Source organism: Triticum dicoccoides, chromosome 3A (assembly GCF_002162155.2).
Source record: "Triticum dicoccoides isolate Atlit2015 ecotype Zavitan chromosome 3A, WEW_v2.0, whole genome shotgun sequence".
In the NCBI taxonomy this organism is placed as follows: Eukaryota; Viridiplantae; Streptophyta; class Magnoliopsida; order Poales; family Poaceae; genus Triticum; species Triticum dicoccoides.
The window spans coordinates 13,065,562-13,078,911 of record NC_041384.1 but is presented as its reverse complement, the minus strand read 5'-3'; the positions used below and the strand labels follow the sequence as shown (position 1 = coordinate 13,078,911).

General features: G+C 45.5%; 1 long non-coding RNA gene and 1 pseudogene across 1 annotated transcript; one reads left to right on the top strand and one right to left on the bottom strand.

Annotated features, from left to right (window-relative positions):
- The first annotated feature begins 1,175 nt into the window (after positions 1 to 1,175).
- LOC119270955 lies at positions 1,176 to 2,039 on the top strand (annotated as a pseudogene).
- A 9,659-nt stretch (positions 2,040 to 11,698) lies between these two features.
- Positions 11,699 to 12,493, bottom strand: LOC119270954. Its single transcript, XR_005134386.1, has 3 exons — positions 12,141 to 12,493; positions 12,009 to 12,046; positions 11,699 to 11,896 (listed from the first exon to the last, which is right to left on the bottom strand). It is a non-coding gene; the product is annotated as an uncharacterized LOC119270954 (long non-coding RNA).
- Positions 12,494 to 13,350: the final 857 nt, after the last annotated feature.

Here is a 13,350-nt window from a genome sequence, read left to right as displayed (position 1 = left end):
CAACTCTTGAAAGGAGACAAATATAATCATGTCCAATTCTCGCTATAGTTGTGAGCTTAGTCTCCATAAGACCTACCAAACCAGATGCAATAGAAGCATGAAGAGAAGTGAATTATAACATGACACCTCATTGAGAAGTTGACTATTATGATGCAATATGGAAGCATTCAATTTGACTAGTAGTGCCCCAAGGTATCCTACAAGTCAGGTGCAGCTTGCAAGTCAGCCAAGATGAAAATCTGCCTCTTATCATTGTCAGCTACAACAAAAGGGTACAAACAGGAAACACACTAAAAAAATAAGTATTAAGAAGACCACTAGATCTAGAGGTAAGATCAATTCTTCGGTTCAAGAAAGAGGTACAAGGAATATATATATTGTTGCTATTCATCACCCAGGGTGCAGAATAAGTTATTCTTCATCCGAAGTAATCTTACGATCATTTCATAATTAAATTACATTTCAAATTCAAATAGTTACATTCCTATTGATTCACTACGTAAAATTTGACATAAGAAAATAAAAATATAGGTCATAAGACAAGAAAATTTGCAGTTTATGTGTATTTTAGACTATGTTTTTACGTTTGTAATTTTACATAACATAAAATATTTTTTACGGCGATTATATATTTTCTTACGGTCCCTTTTTACGTCGGAAATAAGACAAAACTTACGAAACGTAAAATTACGGTGAGGAATAGTTATTCTTTACGGCGCTATTCGTCACCCTAGGTGAGGAATAGTTATTCTTCATCCCCCTCTATTTTACCATCAATGCACCGTAAGTGAGTTGTAGATTTCGTTGTATGTATGTTTGTTCTTCTCTCCTTCTGTAAAGCTAAGATACGCAATTTGCGTACTCTTAAAAAAACCTATTCATCACCCAGGGTGCAGAATAAATTATCATCTTCCACTCGTTGACTCGTCGGCATGCGCTGCACGACTCAATCCGCATGCCCCCTTCCTTCTCCCCTGCTTCTCCCATCCATGTCTGTCAGCGTCACTGACCTGGCCGCTTCGCTCCAGCACTCCATCCGCATGTATATATTCCAGCTCGAGATGGAGGGAGGGAGGGAGCGCACGGTTCACTCTCACCACTCACCACACGCAATTATTAACGACCGAAAGACCTGGAAGTAGTACAACAAGACACCGACCTTCCACAGGGCCGCCATGGACTCGTCGTCGTCGCGCTCGGCGGCCTCCGGGGCCGCGCCCACCGTGTCGTCCGGCACCGTGTTCATCTCGGCGGCCATATTCCTGCTGTTCCTGACGTTCGCCCTCGCGCTCATCATCCTCCGCCACTCTTACTTCAGCAGCACCGGCGCGGCGCCCAGTCGGCCACGGGCGTGGAGCGCCCAGATGGTGGCCCCGCCTCCCAGGGCCAGGGGTGTCGACCCGGAGCTGCTGCGGTCGCTGCCGGTCACGGTACACCGCGCCGCGGACCGAGTCGGATCGGTGGAGTGCGCTGTTTGCCTGGCTGGGCTCGAGGACGGGGAGGAGGCGAGGTTCCTGCCCCGGTGCGGCCATGGATTCCACGCCGGGTGCGTCGACAGGTGGCTGGCGTCCCACACCACCTGCCCGCTCTGCCGGGTCACCGTCAGTAAGCCGGACGCGCTTACGTCGACGAGTCGCCCTCCGTACCGCGGGAGCCGGCGAACTACACAGCGAACCTGCCGGCGAGTGTACTGCTCGGGGTTACAGACCAGGCCACGCTCGACGCGGTCACCATGGCCACTGACGGAACGATGGTGATCGACGTTCCGGAGTCCAGGACCGTGGCACTGGCAGCGACCCCGCGCGACGCGTCCAAGTCTCCGGGCGTGAACAGGCTGAGGTCGGTGAAGAGGCTGTGGAGCTTCGGGCGGCAAGGGCCGTCGGGGTCCACGACGCCCTGCGCCGGCGGCAGCGGAACGGCAGACTTAGAGCAGGGCATTAGCATCACCTATGCATCCCCGAGAGCTCCGGTCCGGTGTAGCGTTGAGCCGTCGCCCGGAACTGCCGCCGAGAAATCAACTTCATCGAGCGGCTAAGCTATATACGTACATATTTACACATGCATGGTGGTATATATAGGACATAGCCGCATAGACGTCCTTTTAAAGATTGGTACAGTATATGATGATGTTCTTTGATAGCTATCAATCGATCAGAAAATGAGGACTAAAAGTTATCCTTGAGAGAATCACTAGCTCCATATGTGTGTCAGCGTGCGAGCCTTTCTAGGACGTAACATCCAACAGCAAAGTTTATAAGTGGACAATCAATATCAAAGTTTATTGAAAAAAGTCTGCACTTTAACCCTGAACTAACCGCACGGTTTAAAACTCAACGCTCAATTCTAAAACCAGCCGATATACATGCCGAACTAACCACGAGTCCAAATAGCACGAAGCATCAAGCAACATACAAGTAAACGGATGCAAGAAGCGTGTGGAGTGCAATGCGAGACGGCGAATGCAAACAGAAGGCGACCCGAATATAAAGAGAAAGAAGCATGCTGGACACGATTCCATGCACGACACAAACCGACTTAAAGAGACAAGGACAAAAAAATGGCGGCAACAAGCCACTGACCGATAGGATCCAAAACACATGATAGACAATCACTCTGCCAAAGAGAGACACTGCGATGAGTAAAACAGCATACGTCTGGACAAACAAAGTCCTGGTCAGGCGTACACAAGCAATACACCCGCAAGCCGGTCGCTCGAGCCTGCCAGGCTGGCACTAGCGAAAGAGGTCGGCTGAGTGCCCACGCCCCACCGCACAACTATAGGAGGACGGACTAGACTTGCCTGCTCCCCATACGTGCATCCATTCGTGCTTCCGCGTATGTGGCTTGATTTGATTGAAATAAAATAAGGCCTGGCCTCACCCCTTTAAAATCAGGGAGGAGATTATTAAATTAGAAATGAAAAAAGAAAAAAAACAACCTTAGGATGAAGTGGGAGCATGGATGGGAGCATGGGGAGGGAGCATGCAAGCATGGTGACGGCCCGACCGTAGGATGAAGCCGGGAGCAGGCAAGCCAAGTGACGGTCCAACCATAGAATGAAGTGGGAGCATGGATATGAGCATGGGAAGGGAGCAGGCCCACACAGCCATCTGAAGGCCCCACTGCATGGCCGCGTGTGCCCGTGTGGGGTTAATGAAACAACATGAAGCAGGACCCACATGTGAACTGTTGCTGCAACCGTGACGCACCCTCGGGTGGCCCGACTAGACCGACTCATTAGGGTTCAGAGACACATACAAGCTGGAGCAACCACGTCATCGCGCGAATGCGGGCACGCGGGGCGTAGCTCGCGGCTGCGCCCAAATTCGCCCAATGATGATGTCCGTTGGTGCGCCTACCAATCCACCCACCATAGACCTCCCAGCGGGCTCACCATGGCACATGCCGTCCGTGCAGGTCAAAACGCCTACATCGCCCTCGCGAGGCCCTTGCGGTAAGCCACTCGGCAACAGACGGCTCTGAGGGCCTCTTCGTCCGCGAGGAGACTGGAAAACGTACGCTCGGACTGTAATGATCGTACAAGCCTGACGCATGTAGAAGACGCCGACATGAGGGACCGACTGGCCCACCCGACGCAGGGCAACACGATAAACCTCGCTCGCGGGGGCGTCCGACGCTGCCCAATGACGATGGCCACGGGCTTGCACCCACGGTCCACTCCGTCATGAACCCTACAGTCGGGTTGCACGGATCCAAGCCGTTCAAGGTGCCATCCTGTGGCAAGCCAACCAGCAATGGATAGTTGGGAGGGCCTCTTCGCCGGTGAGGTGCTCGACGGGACGGGACAGGTACTCCAATATTATTTATGGGAGTAATGATATGCACAGTCGTACATATTCGACAACAAGAAAGCCATCTAAAAATCTAGGAATTCTAATACTATTGCATCTTTCTGTCGGACGTGATATGGAGGTGCAACGTTGACAACGCTACCGACGATCATGGTGGACCATGGCAGAAGGGCAGATATATATCGTGAAATCCATGAGAATTGGATTTGCCATTCGATTTCCATCACAGGCCATACTAAGCATCGACGGTCTGCCCCCGATTTCGTAACTTGCACGTGGACACCTCAAGGGCTTTTCAACACTAGTACACATGCACGTGCAACGCACGTATCATAATCTACAATAAAAACATCTATTTAAGTATATTTTCTCTTCTAGGGAGTTTATTACCGACCCATTCAAATCTGTCTTATGCTCAGTGATATGAGCGCGTGTGTAACATACAACCCAGAAACATGTCTTCATATAACATTGACGATCACATAATTCTATTATAATCTGTTACATAATTTTAAAAAAACACAACTAAACACCATTATCTCTTGAAGGTCCATTTATTGATACGATCTATGGTGCTTCATCCGATGGATGGGATATTGGTTTGAGCTTGGTTCCCTTTCGTACTTTAAAATATATATCAAAAGCTTCCTCCTCAACTTCATTTCCTTCATACTTTAAAATATGAAAAAATATGTCTTGCTCTAGTAAAGGGACATCATCAATCATACCGATGAACAAAGTTACTCTATTAAGTCATCGTTTGTTGGAGTGACAGTCGATGAAAGGATAAATGATTGTGAGATGGGCTCAACTTCGGATGATATGTTCAATGTTTTGAGGTGGGGGGAGGGGGGGGGGTCTATCAAGAATCATACAATCTTTGGTGTCTGTGTTGTTTCCGTCATCTTTCAAGTCTTGATTTCTTGTATTATCATCATTTTAACTAAAATGACAGGTAGTTTTGTTCTAAAATATGTCATATGATCCTATAAAGTAGTACTCAGAGTTAGTTAGTTTTGAAATAGTGATACGACATAATAAGTATAATGATACAGAACGAAAAATACATGTATAGGAGTATCAGACAACATATCTCCGGTGAAGTACTCCATAAAATTTATATTATTTTACAAGATGGAGTATTTCATAAAATTTACCATCCACGCACCACAAGATGACCTACATGATTATAAAGCATAAAATATATTCAGTTTTATTTAATTTTTATAGATATTTATATAAAACTTTTTAAACCATCAACTGATCATGACTATAACAGCCGTGATGATTAAAAAATGGCACCCAAAATCGAACATGCCATATAAAAAGAAAAGTATTTTTCTAGAAGATGAAAGAAAATTGGTTTGGACAACGCCACAGTCACTCACAATCCTTCTCTGGACACTGCTAGTATATACTGTAGTTGTACTAAAAAAAGTCAGTCATTCCACCGCCCCCTGTCTTTTCTCCTCCCTTCCCTAATCTTCCATGGTCGCCAGATCCCTCCCTCCACAGCCGGCGCTCCCTGTAAGGCCGCCCCTCCCCTTCGTCACCCACGCCGACGGACGTGCATGCCCCTGCTCCACCTCACTCCTTCGAATTCGGCCGTTGAAGTGCTCGAGGAGGTGGTCGAGCTTGGCATGCTCGCCGGCGACGCCGGCCCCTTACCGCACACGCCGGACTGCCGACCTCTCAGGCGGGCGGCGCACGCCGACCCCGGGAAGAGAGAAGTTCCCGTCCCCACGGAGAAGGTGTCCACGGATCCAAATCTGTAAGCAGAAAGAAAAGAACCTGATCTTGGATTTCTTCACTTGCGTTATTCAGAGTCATCCTAATCCACCATACGTTCCCTTATTCAACTGGATGACCGCAGAGACGGGGAAGGCGAGGTGGTGTTGTGCTGGTGGCCACCGGGAGCTTCAACCTTCCCACCTACACGCACAGGCATGTTTGGTAAGCCGCAGCACCTGTTAAATCTGTTTAGCAACTATGAAGTGTTGTGTTAATATTAGAACAGGCTGAGAATCAGAACAAACAGATTACATATTACCCCATCTCTTGTTTCATATGTACAGAGCTTGCGAAGGATGAGTTGCAGCAGCCAGGGTAGTCGGTGCTGGGATGTTACTGCCTTACTGGATACATGTCCCTGGTGAACCGATGCTAACAAGAAGAAGGTACTATGCTGAACTGGAAATGTGTATTTGTTTGTGTTAACACCACATTCTCATGACCGAATTCGCAATTTGGGGCTGCTCATGACCTCTTGCCGGCTCCTCACCGGATTCGCCTCTGCGAATTGGCATGTTGAAGCTCGTCTTTCGTGATGGTTGATCCATGCATAATAACCTGATTTTTCATGTTATCAGTACATGCGTACCATTGGATTTTCACTGTCATATCAGTACATGTTATCAGTCTCCGTTTAGTCCGTAGCTTTTTCTTTAAGCCACCAATAATAGTAACTGAACCGGTATCCAATACCCAGGTGCTACCAGGAGTACTAGTGAGGTATACATTAATAACACGTACATACTTTGTTGAAGTTTCCAGCCTTCTTATCTACCATGCATTTGGGGTAATTCTGCTACGAGTGACTGTTCCCCTTACAATAGAAGCACTTAGTCTTGGGTTTGGGTTCAACCTTGGGTTCCTTTACTGGAGCGGCAACTGGTTTGCCATCCATGAAGTTTCCCTTCTAGCCCTTGTCCTTCTTGAAACCAGTGGTCTTGTTAAACCATCAACACTTGATGCTCCTTCTTGATTTCTACCTTTTGCGGTCTTAAGCACCGCGAACAGCTCCGGGATCAACTCCATCCCTTGGATGTCATAGTTCATTACGAAAATCTAGTAGCTTAGTGATAGTGACTAGAGAACTCTATCAATCACTGGCTTATCTGGAAGTTTAACTCCCACTTGATTCAAGTGATTGTAGCACCCATACATTCTGAGCACATGCTCTGCTGAGCTATTCTTCTCCATCTTGTAGGCAAAGAACTTGTCAGAGGTATCATACCTCTCAATACGGGCATGAGCCTAAAATCCCAATTTCAGCTCTTGGAACATCTCATATGTTCTATGGCGTTCAAAACGTCATTGGAATCCCGATTCTAAGCCGTAAAATATGGTGCACTAAACTATCAAGTAGTCATCAGGATGTGTCTGTCAGGTATTCACAACATCCACAGACGACGTTGTAGGGGTTTGCACATCGAGCGGTGCATCAAAGACGTAAACCTTCCGTGTAGCAGTGAGGTCACTCCTCGGACTACGGACCCAGTCCGCATCATTGCTTACAATATCTTTCAACTTGGTCTTTCTCTAGGAACGTATTGAAACATGGAGCTACAACGTGAGCTATTTATCTACAACATATTTGCAAAGACAATTTAGACTATGTTCATGATAATTAAGTTCATCTAATTAAATTATTTAATGAACTCCCACTCAGATAGACATCCCTCTAGTCATCTAAGTGAAACATGACCCGAGTCAACTAGGCCGTGTCCGATCATCACGTGAGATGGACTAGTCAACATCGGTGAACATCTTCATGTTGATCGTATCTTCTATACGACTCATGCTCAACCTTTGGTCTTTCGTGTTCCGAGGCCATGTCTGTACATGCTAGGCTCGTCAAGTCAACCTAAGTGTATTGCGTGTGTAAAAATGGGCTTACACCCGTTGTATTCGAACGTTAGAATCTATCACACCCGATCATCACGTGGTGCTTTGAAACAACGAACCTTCACAATGGTGCATAGTTAGGGGGAACACTTTCTTGAAATTATTGCAAGGGATCATCTTATTTAAGCTACCGTCGTTCTAAGCAAATAAGATGTAAAACATGATAAATATCACATGCAATCAAATAGTGACATGATATGGCCAATATCATTTTGCTCATTTTGATCTCCATCTTCGGGGCTCCATGATTATCGTTGTCACCGGCATGACACCATGATATCCATCATCATGATCTCCATCATCGTATCTTTTTGAAGTTGTCTCATCATCTATTACTTCTACTACTATGGCTAACTCTTTAGCAAAGTAAAGTAATTACATGACGTTTATGTTGACACGCAGGTCATAAATAAATTAAGACAACTCTTATGGCTCCTGCCGGTTGTCATACTCATCGACATGCAAGTCGTGATTCCTATTACAAGAACATGATCAATCTCATACATCACATATATCATTCATCACATCTTTTTGGCCATATCACATCACACGGCACATGCTGTAAAAACAAGTTAGACATCTTCTAATTGTTGTTGCAAGTTTTTACGTGGCTGCTATAGGTTTCTAGTAAGAACGTTTCTTACCTACGCAAAAACCACAACGTGATACGCCAATTTCTATTTACCCTTCATAAGGACCCTTTTCATCGAATCCAATCCGACTAAAGTGGGAGAGACAGACACCCACTAGCCACCTTATGCAACTAGTGCATGTCAGTCGGTGGAACCAGTCTCACATAAGAGTACGTGTAAGGTCGGTCCGTGCCGCTTCATCCCACGATGCTGCCGAATCAAGATAATACTAGTAACGGCAAGTAAATTGACAATATCGACGCCCACAACTGCTTTGTGTTCTACTCGTGCATAGAAACTACGCATAGACTTAACTCATGATGCCACTGTTGGGGATTGTAGCAGAAATTTAAAATTTTCTACGCATCACCAAGATCAATCTATGGAGTAATCTAGTAATGAGGGGAAGGGAAGTGCATCTACATACCCTTGTAGATCTCTAAGCGGAAGCGTTACAAGAACGCGGATGAAGGAGTCGTGCTCGTAGCGATTCAGACCGCGGTTGATTCCGATCTAAGCGCCGAACCACGGCGCCTCCGCGTTCAACACACGTGCAGCCCGGTGACGTCTCCCACGCCTTGATCCAGCAAGGGAAGACGGAAAGGTTGGGGAAGACTCCGTCCAGCAGCAGCACAACGGCGTGGTGGTGGTGGAGGAGTGCGGGACTCCAGCAGAGCTTCGCCAAGCACTACGAGAGACGAGGAGGGAGAGAGGTAGGGCTGCGCCAAGAGAGAGATCAAATCGTGTGTTGGGAAGCCCCCATACCTCAAGTATATATAGAGGGAGGGGAGGGGCTGCGCCCCCTCTAGGGTTCCCACCCCAAGGGGTGCGGCAAGGCGGCCGGGGGAGGCGCACATGGGGTGGGCCTTAGGGCCCATCTGCCCTAGGGTTTGCCCCCTTCCCCTCTTGGAGGCGCCTTGGGCCTTGGTGGGTGGCGCCCCAGCCCACCTAGGGGCTGGTCCCTTCCCACTATTGGCCCATGTAGGCCTCCCGGGCCGGTGGCCCCTCCCGGTGGACCCCCGGACCCTTCCGGTGGTCCCGGTACACTACCGATGATGTCCGGAACACTTCCGGTGGCCAAAACCATACTTCAATCTTTACCTCCGAACCATTCCAGAACTCCTCGTGACGTCCGGGATCTCATCCAGGACTTCGAACAACATTCGGTAACTGCGTACATACTTTCCCTATAAACGCTAGCGTCATCGAACCTTAAGTGTGTAGACCCTACGGGTTCGGGAGTCATGTAGACATGGCCGAGACAACTCTCCGGTCAATAACCAACAACGGGATCTAGATACCCATGTTGGTTCCCACATGCTCCACGATGATCTCATCGGATGAACCACAATGTCAAGGATTCAATCAATCCCGTATACAATTTCTTTTGTCTATCGGTACGATACTTGCCCGAAATTCGATCGTCGGTATTCCGATACCTTGTTCAATCTCGTTACCCACAAGTCTCTTTACTCGTTCCGTAACACATCATCCCGTGATCAACTCCTTGGTCACATTGTGCACATTATGATGATGTCCTACCGAGTGGGCCCAGAGATACCTCTCCGTTACACGAAGTGACAAATCCCAGTCTCGATTCGTGCCAACCCAACAAACACTTTCGGAGATACCCGTAGTGCACCTTTATAGCCACCCAGTTACGTTGTGACGTTTGGCACACCCAAAGCACTCCTACGGTATCCGGGAGTTGCACAATCTCATGGTCTAAGGAAATGATACTTGACATTAGAAAAGCTTTAGCATACGAACTACACGATCTTGTGCTAGGCTTAGGATTGGGTCTTGTCCATCACATCATTCTCCTAATGATGTGATCCCGTTATCAACGACATCCAATGTCCATGGTTAGGAAACCGTAACCATCTATTAATCAATGAGCTAGTCAACTAGAGGCTTACTAGGGACATGGTGTTGTCTATGTATCCACACATGTATCTGAGTTTCCTATCAATACAATTCTAGTATGGATAATAAACGATTATCATGAATAAGGAAATATAATAATAATTAATTTGTTATTGCCTCTAGGGCATATTTCCAACACCACAAGCATTAGTCCTGCAAAAACATATATTCTAAACCGGTTCATGATAGATCAACAAAATCTTGTTGATGCTCTCACCTATTAGGATATGCACATGAAAAAAAAGATATGCCAAAGTTGCATAGTTCCAACAAACAGACATTCAAATGCACCATTTTGTACTCAGGAAGCAGGAAGTGCGACTTCTTTAGTTTTCAGAATTAGAATGGATCACGTGTACTCCAGATGTTTTCAGTTTAAATAATCATGCACATTCTCAATCATCATGTGTGCAAAAGTGGGTTTATACAGATTTATACAATTCATTGTAACATCCTGGAGCTGGATAGATGCTATATTACTTTGTAGAACGCTTGTGTTGGTGGTCATGTTGATGGAACTTGATATAGTAAAGTCACTTTCCTGTATTTACTTGATATAGTAAAGGCAATTTGAAACACAAATCCAGTTTCAGTATCCTCATATAGTCAGTATGTAAAATGAACGCCTTATAGCATTTTGTTGTGCAACTGTTTATTATTTAGAACTCTATTATCAAAAATCTAATCATGAGTAATGCTGCAAGAGTCAAAGGAAGAAGTCGAACCTGAAGAAGTCCTCAGAAGAATCACAACTGCGTGTGCCCGGCTGGTTCAGGGGACGCGACAGGCGCTGGCGCCTTGCCCCGGCGGGCGTGTGCGCGGCGGCGTGGGTGCCAGTGTAGGGCGGGCGCGGCGGTGCGGGTGCCGGGGCAGGCTCTCTCCTGGGCACTGGCGATCTTGCAGGACGGATGCCACGCTGGGAGCGGCAACAATCGGCGATGGCGATCGTGCACGGAGGTGACGGGACGGTGCAGTGCGGCGTGGTCACCGTGCAGGTAGGAGACGCTATTGGTGGGCGGCGTATGTGCCACGCGGCGAGGTCAAGGTCAAGGGCGTGAAGTTCCCTTAGCTTGCGATCTGATTTTCCGTGATTGTAGGGCACGCTGAGCTGGTTGTTAGTTTGCGATCTGATTTCCGTGATTGTAGGGACGCGCGGGGCTGGTTGTTCGACTACTACTCTCCTGGTGAAGTACGGTCAGTCATTGGTAAATGCTAAGTGCACACCGTAGAGGTATTGGATTAATGATGGCTGTTAGATTGAGACTTGTTGGCCTAATCGTGTGGTCCTGATTGGCTCGTGCGTTATTGTGGGACTAATTGCGGGGTGCGCGTAAGAAAGTTCTTATTTGATTGTTTAATAGTAGTAGAGATTTTCTACGATGATGAAGAACCGGCACACAGATTAGTCATTTTTGTTTTATCTTTGCATTGTACTATTCATTGGGTAGTGCATCTCAAAAACAAAATTTTGAATAGTGATGAGTACTACTAGGAGTACGTACTCAATTCGTTTATGCATTAATTCGTGTATTTTTTTTGAGGGAACACTAAAAATCGTGTAAAAAAAAAAACTACTGCCTCATTTTCTAACCCAATCACATCCTTCTGTTTACTTTTGTTTTAGGGATTGTCTATTTGACATTTGACTGATTTCCTATTGGATATCATTCAAATTTTCTGACCAATGTCCGGTTGACATCTGTATTGCCCAAAACCACTGATACTGTTCGTTCCCACTAAACGGGTTGGACTTAAAAAAAAGAAGACCCGGTTGTCAACTAAACCAAAAGAGCAAGAGAACCCCACGCAATCCCTCCCAGCAGCTTCCCTGGACCACACCTGACAACAAAAAGTAGAAGCAAAAGAGCAATTAAACATCTCTGTTTGAACTCGCCTCCCAAGAAACAAATAAAGTTACAGTGAGCATACACATAAATGAAAAAGAAATTACTTGAGATTGTCAAGCCCTCCATCATCACTAGAGATTTCCTGAAATAAAAGTGAAGTGAACATACACATAAATTTTAAAATGAAGAGAAATAAATCAAATTAATTAAAACTAGGGAAAAAAAGAAATAAATACCAAAGACATAGGATTAGAACCATCATCTGCAAGATCATTAGGCACAAACAGATCATTCAGAGAATCTGCACTCTCAAGAGAAGAGACTAGTGGTACATCCTTGTGAGAAACTTTCTGCATTGAACCAAACCTAAACTTACAAAGGCAAAAATCATTAGGCAAATGGAGCAGAACCAACACAAACACTATAACCAACAATCCCCAGACCTAGATCTAGAAGCTACAAAACCACAAACCAGACAACTGAATATTAAACGCATGGACAAAACATGAGACTGTAAGCCATGCATGTCATACTTTAACTACAGTTCTCAACCACACAGATTACAGTGAAAAACTCTAGGGAAATACACTGTAAGACTCTGGAGAAATACATAGTAAGTCGTACTGTAATTACAGTCCTCAAGCACACAAATTACAGTGTAATACTCTACAGAAAATACAGTGTAAAAGTCTGGTGAATTACATTGTAAGTCATACTTTAATTGCAGTCAAGCACACAAATTATAGTGTAATACTCTAGGGAAATACAGTGTAAAAGTCTGATGAATTACATTGTAAGTCATACTGAAATTACAGTCCTCAAGCACACAAATTACAGTGTAATACTCTAGGGATAAGACAGTAAAAGTCTGATGAATTACATTGTAAGTCATACTGAAATTACAGTCCTCAAACATACAAATTTACAATGTAAGTCTAGGGAAATACAATGTAAAACTCTGGTGAATTGCATTGTAAGTCATACAAAAATTGCATTGTAACCATACAAATTACAGTGTAAAACTCTAGGGAAATACACTATAATTACATGAGTGGTTGGGCTAAATTTACAAAGTAAACTACACAGTGATCTGGGAGTATGCACAGTGACTCCAGGGCATAAAAACACTGTAAATCTGGGCGAATACACTGTAAATTACATGAGTAATTGAGCTAAATTACTGTGAACATAAATAGGACAAATTACACAGTGATTCCAGGCATAATATACTGAAAAATCTGCATATACACAGTACATGAGTAATTGGGCTAAATTCCTGTGAACATACTAGGACAAATTACACAGTGATTCCGGGCATAAATACATTGAAAAATCTTGCATATCTGGGAATATACACTGGAATTAGGGGGGAAATTACACAATACTGCTAGCACAAATTACACTGTAATCGAACAATAAATAACACAGTATTTGGGAGAATGACCC